We start from the raw sequence: 8482 nt of genomic DNA on the forward strand, positions 1-8482 counted from the left end.
AATGCCACAGAACCGTGATGCAAATATCATGAGACTCTGAGGTACCGATTTTTGTCCTAGAGAAACAAAACAGAACAACAAAGACAAAGATAAAAAATGCAGGTGAAAGAGCAGAAGGAGAAGATGACGTCAGGTGGATATCTCTAATGCGAGCAAACTTTTCAGCCCCCTCTGTTCCATGATTCAACCTTTCTCCTGGAAACAATTTATAATAATAATGAAAGTGAGTTAACACCTACCTGTATGGAGTGCAGAGTAAATATGGCTCTGACATGATGCATGTTTTCTGTAATGAAGGACACAGCTGAGAAGCGAACCCTAGACTTCAACTGCTCTAAGAGCCCTTACCTAAAGCCCACATGGCATTGAGCTTATTTAGCTGCAAGGCTTAATTAGTTGAGGTCAAATCCTATGCTCAGCTCTGTTCATGCAACTTAATTAACTTCAGTAGTGTCAAGAAAGATAGCTGAGGACTGCATCTCTGGCTCTAAGACCACAGTCCTGTAACTGGATCTGCACCGGTGGACCATGTTTTGTATAGCACAGGGTCTGCTGCATTGAACTGACTGACAAATTGGGGCCTATATTTGTAAAACCCTTTGAGATCCTCAAATGGAAGGCATTCTAGCAGTCCTATATGGTAACAACCATTAAAAAATGGAATTCAGTACACCCAACTGCGTCATAGTAGCAGGAACCAGGGTCATCTCCTCCCTTTGATGCATGTAATTTCTAGTGACATTTAGCAGGAGTGATTTGTGGAGACAATGAAGTCTGAAAAATCTAATGGAAACGGACAAAATCAAGTCCATTCAGAGGCAGTATGGTCTGGTGGACCAGATAGGGAGCCAGGAAAGCTGTGTTTTATTCCCAGGCTTATCAGTGACTTGTTATGTGACCTCAGACACTTTACCTCCCTGGGCCTCAGTATCCCTTTGTGTAAAATAGGGATAAAATGTTTATCTCCATTTATAAAGCCCTTAGAAATATACAGATGAACAGTATTATATGCTAAGTACTATGCTGGACCTGGTTGTAATGACACACACACTTAAGGTTGAGTTGTAGATCTGTTTCACATCTGTTAAATTACTAAGGCTGTCATTCTTTGCTGAACTCAAGGCAGAGTGCCCCCGAATGGCTGCCCATCATCTGTCTGATAGGTGAGATCATGTGCTTTCCTTAGATCCTATGGATATTCAGACATAAGGCAGTGAGGGAGCTCTTGAGACTGAATTGTCTTGCTTTTGCCTGCTTAAGTTAGCTCCCTTAATATCCTTTGAAAGCAGAGCTCTCTCCAAAGGTTGGATTCTGTTCTGGGAACTCGCATATTGACTCCTTGACACCTAGAAAGCTCTTTCTTTCTCTCCCCCCCCCTTTCCTGTGTATGTATATTTTCTCCCCTATTATCCGCTCTTATCATGCTCTCTCATCCTCCAGCAAGCAGTTGCTAAATATATACATTTGCGAATTCCACATACGGCAACTCTCCTTTACAGCATGGATCACTCTGCAGACTTTGCTTACACTCCCAGCACTCACGTGCAGGGCTCACTTCAGTTTTGTTTTGTTCAGAAAAGTTAGTGCCATCAACTTCTATAAAAAACTCCATCATGTTTTGAGAAAAACATTCTGTATCTCACCCCAGAATCTCAGTGGCTTGATCTAAGGACCTTGCCAATAACCCGGAACACAACTTCAACTCTTGCAAAAGTGCCATATGACCAGGACCTTGATTTAAAGTTTCACTTGAAATATGGTACATCTGGTAGCACATCTCCTGTAGCACTACCATGAGGAGCTGTTCAGTATTGACTCAAAGGGAGGAGCAACACCTACTGAATACCAACAACCGTTCCTTGAATATTGTTGAGTTTTCTTTGCAGGACTCCTATCCAACTGCTGCCCAGGCTTTAGCTGTGAGATATGATGAGATTACAGCCAGAGGTGGCATAGCTACAGACTCTTTACCACTAACACACTGAGGGCCAGACCACTTTACTTAGTAGTCTGTGTTACTTAGTAAACCCGCCGATTAAACAATAACAATGGCAAGGGAAACACTGAAAGAATGATCATTGTTAACAGAAAACTTATACAAAATCATCTCTGGCACTTATTCCCTATTTATTTAGCATTTGCATATTTGCCGAGCCAAGCCATAGCGTTCTTAGTGGCCAAGTGGAGCTCTCGGACCCCACCCACACTCCTCGACAATGCGTATCACTGTTTGCTGTGCCGCATGGATTGTCTCAAAGACCCCAACGGTGCTGATTGGCTGCACGGAGGCCGGAATGGTTACGAAGGGCCCACTGATGATGTGGCAGGTTGAAGCCGGGCAGGTGAGCAGCAGGGTGTGTGATGAGGAACTGATTGGTGACTGATGTTAAACCCCAGTCTTCCCACCACAGAGACTCGTTGTCACATTATGGTGTGGCAGCCTTGACCGCAGTGGGGACCATACTGAAGAGCTCCTCATTGTGCTGCTAGTAGGAAGCGTACTGCCAGAGGTACCATATTCCAGGTGACTTTAAATCAAGGTCCTGAGATCGTATTCACTAAATATATCCATTGCACATGTACTGTCTCTATTTCAAGTTATAGAAATTAACTTAATCCAAGACATGACCTTAAAATTTGCACTTTGACAATATTTTGGTGCTAAATTATAAATATTTGATCTGTTGCTCTTCTAAACACGATGGATTTGTTATGTTCATCTGCACAAATATTAATTATTTCAGAGAACATTGCTGATTAAAGTGTCCTTTGCAAGAAGTGTCCTTTTCCTCTGACATTATGTAGTGTTCGGTTAATAAACATGGAAATTAACCAGCAGTAGCATTAATATTAGCTCTTTATCTTTGGAGGCATATATTTCCTGTTAGCCAAGGCATAAGACTAAATACCAGCTGAATTATTTGCACTGCACATTGAGCATAATTAAATATGCATAACTATATTTCTTCATGGCGTTGGTTCACATCAAGTGCTAACATCCAGATTCCATTTGTAATTAGTAGGGGAGTAAGAATGACTTCTTTAGGTTATCAGCGAAGAGTGAGTCAATCCACTGAGAGGACATTATAAACACCTCTTTGCTTTTACACTGTGAAAGAAATTAATCTAAATCAGGACTCACATATTGTAGTAATACAATTTTTCATAATCATAATGACTCTGAAGTAGGCTTCAGAGAGAACTTTAAATATCGGCTACCTGGAATTTCATTTTCCAGCTTGCTCTGGATAGGGACTGTGATGCTGCACTCCATATGTCTCTGGGAATATGATAATGAGTGTGAATATAATGTAACTGGAATATGCTTTATGCAAAAGGTCCCTTGTAAGATATCATTATAAAGCTTATAGTCTACTGAGTGTGTTCATCCTATTTGTATGTATGCATCATTCTTGTATATAAAACTAGAAATATGAAGTATAACTCTGAAGTCCTATTGTAATTATGCAAAATGTGGGCCATTAATGGTGGCTTGGAATCTTGATGGCTCCCATTAACTAGGACAATTGACCATAGATGGCTCTGTTTACCTGGAAGCCTCCACTGCATACCTGAGGGACAGTCCTGGAAGAATGATGGGGGGCTCATAGGACATGTGAACATGTCACATGATACTGGAATCCATCTTTAACCTGGTGCTTTTCCATTTAAAAGGCGGGGTGGGAACCCAGAGAGAGACAAAGGATTCCTGCCTTGTGCCAAAGATATAAAAGGGGGCGGAACAGAACAAAGTGGGCTGCCAGTCATGAGAAATCTCCTAGTTACCACCTGAGCTGGAACTAACAAGGACTGTACCAGGGGAAAGAATTGGGCCCAGACTAGGAAGAAGTCTCGTCTGTGAGAGAAGCTTACTGGAACATCTCTAAGGGTGAGATTTACCTGTATTCAGTTTCTTAATGTATCAGGCTTAGACTTGCGTGTTTTCTTTATTTTGCTTGGTAACTTACTTTGTTCTGTCTGTTATTACTTGAAACCACTTAAATCCTACTTTTTATACTTAATAAAATCACTTTTGTTTATTAATTAACCCAGAGTAAGTGACTAATACCTGGGGGAGCAAACAGCTGTGCATATCTCTCCATCAGTATTATAGAGGGCGGACAATTTATGAGTTTACCCTGTATAAGCTTTATACAGAGTAAAACGGAAGTATTTGGGGTTTGGATCCCATTGGGAACTGGGTGCTGGAGACAGGTAACTTGCTGAGTTGTTTTCAGTTAAGTCTGCAGATTTGGGGGCGTGGTTCAGAACCTGGGTCTGTGTTGCCGCAGGCTAGCGTGTCTGGCTCAACAAGACAGAGTTCTGAAGTCCCAAGCTGGCAAAGAAAATGGGCTCAGAGGTAGTTTCAGCACATCAGCTGACAGTCCCAAGGGGGTCTCTGTGACCGAACCTGTCACAGGGATTTCAATAGAACAATAATTAGCTCATCATAATTATTACTAGTAATTGACTAATATGGAACCTAGACAGATCTATGTTTATACAGCTTCAACATATGGCACACAGCTATGGAAGTCACTTACAATATGCATGTTTGGAGCAATAATCTGTAGTACATCAGGCATAAAGGGCTGCTCAGATCTTCTGTCGAGCAGGGTAACAGGGAGATAACTGTATTAGACAAAGAAATTGAGGGGGGTCCAAATTTTGTTTCACTGAAGACTCCTTTGGCAGCTTTCTAGAAGTCTGGGGACTGGACTTATTTGGCATATATGTGTACATACAATTAAAAATAAAAAGCATAGCATGCAGCAAACCTGCTCTCTCTTGTTCTCTCTCTCTCTCTGTTGTATCTACACATGGATGACTACGAAGGGCCTGATTCAGCTTCTAGTCAACACACCAGTGTTAACTCTATTAACTTCAAGGGAATCACACTTGATTTACATCAGTGTATGTGAGAGGAGGATCAGGCCTCTTTGTTTGATGAGCATAAAGCTATGGGATCTAATTCTCTTCCCTTAAGGGAGAATCATATATTTCAGGAAGGGAATTGGGCCAGTGCAGTCAATCATGTTTGCTGTCCACCTTATGGTTATCGGTAGAGGATGGCTGCATTTGGCCTTCAGGCTGCATTGAGGGTGCCCTAATTTTACTTGCCCTTCCTTCAAGATCAACTCCTTGGCTTCACTCGTAAAACTCCAGAGCTAGGTGAGTTTGGGAAATCTGATCTGATGAGCAAAAAAAAAGAAAAAGTTCTCTACATTCAATGGCTTGTTAAATCTGAGAACATTAAGCCCTTAAACAGCTCCCCCTTCAGGCCTTGATCATTCTAAAGATTAGCAGAGAAGCAGAACATGTCACAATTGATCTGTTGGCAGAAAATGTTGCCTGCAAGACGCCCTGATTATGTAAAACAACATACTGGTAAATGGCAGCTTATTTCCCCTCAGCAGACCTGGCCCTGCTCTCTAGAACACCTGAAAGAGACTAGTCACAGGGGTAAGGTAGACTTTATATGAGGAAGGTCTGTAGGCCAGGCAGGGCCGGCTCCAGGGTTTTGGCCGCCCCAAGCAGCCAAACAAAACAAAACAAAACAAAAAGCCGCAATTCCGATCTGCGGCGGCAATTCAGCGGGAGGTCCTTCGCTCCGAGCGCGAGTGAGGGACCGTCCGCCGAATTGCCGCCAAATAGCTGGATGTGCCACCCCCCTCCGGAGTGGGCGCTCCAAGCACCTGCTTGCCAGGCTGGTGCCTGGAGCCAGCCCTGGGCTCAGCCCCCGGACACTCCAGAACCAGCATTCAAATAACTGGTTTACACTTAAAAGTTAGAAAGACAACTACAGCACTCAGGGGTGTGAAAAATTCGCACTCCCGAGGGCGGTAGCTATGCCAACCTAGCCCTGGTGTAGTCATGGCTAGGTTGATGAAAGAAGTGTTCTATCTACCGCTGCTCAGAAAGGTGGATTACCTGCATCGACGGAAAAAAACCCTTCCTTCGCTGTAGAAAGCATCTACACTACAGGTCTACAGAGGCATAACTGCAGTGTCATAGCTGTGCTGCTGTAGTGCCCATAGCATAGACATGGCCAAAGAGTTCTAGATGACTGCAACAGGCATCAGTTCCTACTGACATAACGTGAAACCTTTGAGACAAGAGCTGAAAAGTACGACTAGTGGTTCTGCCCAACTGCTTTGTCACAATGATCATTATGATGAGTAACGTCATTTTAAAGCCTAATTATGAAGGTATATTTATTATCCCACACTTGGCCATATCACTGGGGTACTTGCGTAATTTCACAGATGAGTGACACTTAAGGCAGCCCATTACTGTCAGCAGCCTCCATCTCATTTCACGCTAATTGCTCTCCAAAATTGGTAGGATGCAGTTTTGACATGAAAACATTTTCAACAGTATCATTAATTTAGGGGGGAAATTTCATGGCGTAATTACAGCCAACATCCTCAGCCGTTCCTCATTATCTCCCCCAGCCCCTGCACACTTTAATGCTGATTACCAAAAAGGCGTATATTATCTACTCCTAATTCTGAAGTACCATAAATGGATCTCTTTAAGCATCTTCAAAGAGAAGGTAAAGGTTACCTGATATATCTAATGGCCTGAGTCGCCAAAATACTTAGTTTTTCTTATGGTCAAAAGACTTAACTAATTTATACTCTCCCCGCCCCCCCGCCCATAGATATTATTAAATGCTATCAGTGTTGAATTGGAGAAGAACAGTATGTGTAGATTTTCCTTTAGCTCAAGTGTCCGAGCCCAGTCATTTTTGGAGCAGGAGGATCTGAGTTCTATCCCTGCTGCTGCTTCTGCCATGAAGTTCCAAGTAGGCACTACGTGCAGGAGAATGATGCCTATCGAGGCCTACATAGCCTTGAATTTCTTAAACTATTTAATACATTAACTTAATACATTTCTGCTCTTCTTGCTTCTTTCACCTCTGTAGAAAATCTTCTTCCAAGGAAAAGGTCTGTTCTCCAGTTCTTGCAAGTACATAACCCAGTCCCAGTGGGGAACAATATCTTATCTGTATTTGCCCAAATAGTCATGCTGTGACATCCCATCTCAACGTAACAATATTCATTTCTTTATATTGTGATGTCATATTTTCACATGGCAATACATTATTGCGCGCAGCCACAGCAAGCAACATCTACATGCTTCACTGCAACATCATGGGGCCTTGAAACATTTTTGAATTGTCCGGTGATTGCAGGTGCAGGAGAGATCCCATGGAAGTTATGACCATCTTGCCAATGCGAGGAGAGATGGCAATCCTTGGGTTAGTGGGAGTTAGACACCTGTATGTCAAGTGAGGTGGGGAAGCAGATCTTTGGTAATATCCTTTATCCCGAGTGAGCTTGATGTCTCATCTGATGGTGGCAGAGTGAGAACTTAGAGCACAGACCTTTGCTTTTTTTGAGACACTACTTGGAAAGACCCAGGAACAGAAATGATAGGCTCTAAAGAAATCTACTCCAGCCCTTCACAAATGGAAGGATAAGTCAGCCCAAGATGGGTCATCTGAAGGGGACTGGGGAGAAAAAAGGGGTGATTCTGAAAGACTGAAAAAAAATATACCAGTATCTCTCATTTTATATTAACTCCCAAGAAGATTTTATATTTTCAGATTAACACAGCTGTTCAATCCATGTTAAATCCATTCTCTGTATTACTCAGAACCCTCTTCAGAACCACAAATTTCCCTATTAAAGAAACAGACACGTTGATGGTTAATTCTGGCTCACATCACTAGCTTACCTATCAAAGCCTTAAAACAAAACCTGACCTTCATTAGATGTTCTGATTCTGTGTCACTCTTTGTAGCATGTATCTAAACAACCTCTTAGTGGCTCTTCACACTACATAGTTCTTAGGATCTGTAACATTGGCACTATTGTAAGTAACATCTTTTCTATCTATTTTAAGTTCAAAGTATAGACATCCTGTAGATCAGTGGTTCTCAACCTTTCCAGACTACTGGACCCCTTTCAGGAGTCTGATTTGTCTTGTGTACTCCAGGTTTCACCTCACTTAAAAACTACTTGCTTACAAAATCAGACATAAAAATACAAAAGTGTCACAGCACACTATTACTGAAAAATTGCTGACTTTATAATTGTTACTATATAATTATAAAATAAATCAACTGGAAATAAATATCGTACTTACATTTCATTGTGTAGTATATGGAGCAGTATAAGCAGTAATTGTATGAAATTTTAGTTTGTACTGACTTCGCTAGTGCTTTTTATGTAGTCTGATGTAAAACTAGGCAAATATCTAGATGAGTTGATGTACCCCTGGAAGACTTGTGCGTACCCCCATGTTGAGAACTACTGCAGCAGATTATATATGCTAGTCAGGATTTGTATTCAGTATTATATCAGATTGAGAGGCAGAATTGCTGATCTTGTCCATTGTGGGCTAAACATATCTGTCAAGTTGCTGTGTTGATCTTTCACAGCACAATAGGATCAAAACTTGTTTCAGAACATAA

The sequence above is a fragment of the Trachemys scripta genome, chromosome 10, assembly GCF_013100865.1.
Source record: "Trachemys scripta elegans isolate TJP31775 chromosome 10, CAS_Tse_1.0, whole genome shotgun sequence".
Taxonomy (NCBI): Eukaryota; Metazoa; Chordata; order Testudines; family Emydidae; genus Trachemys; species Trachemys scripta.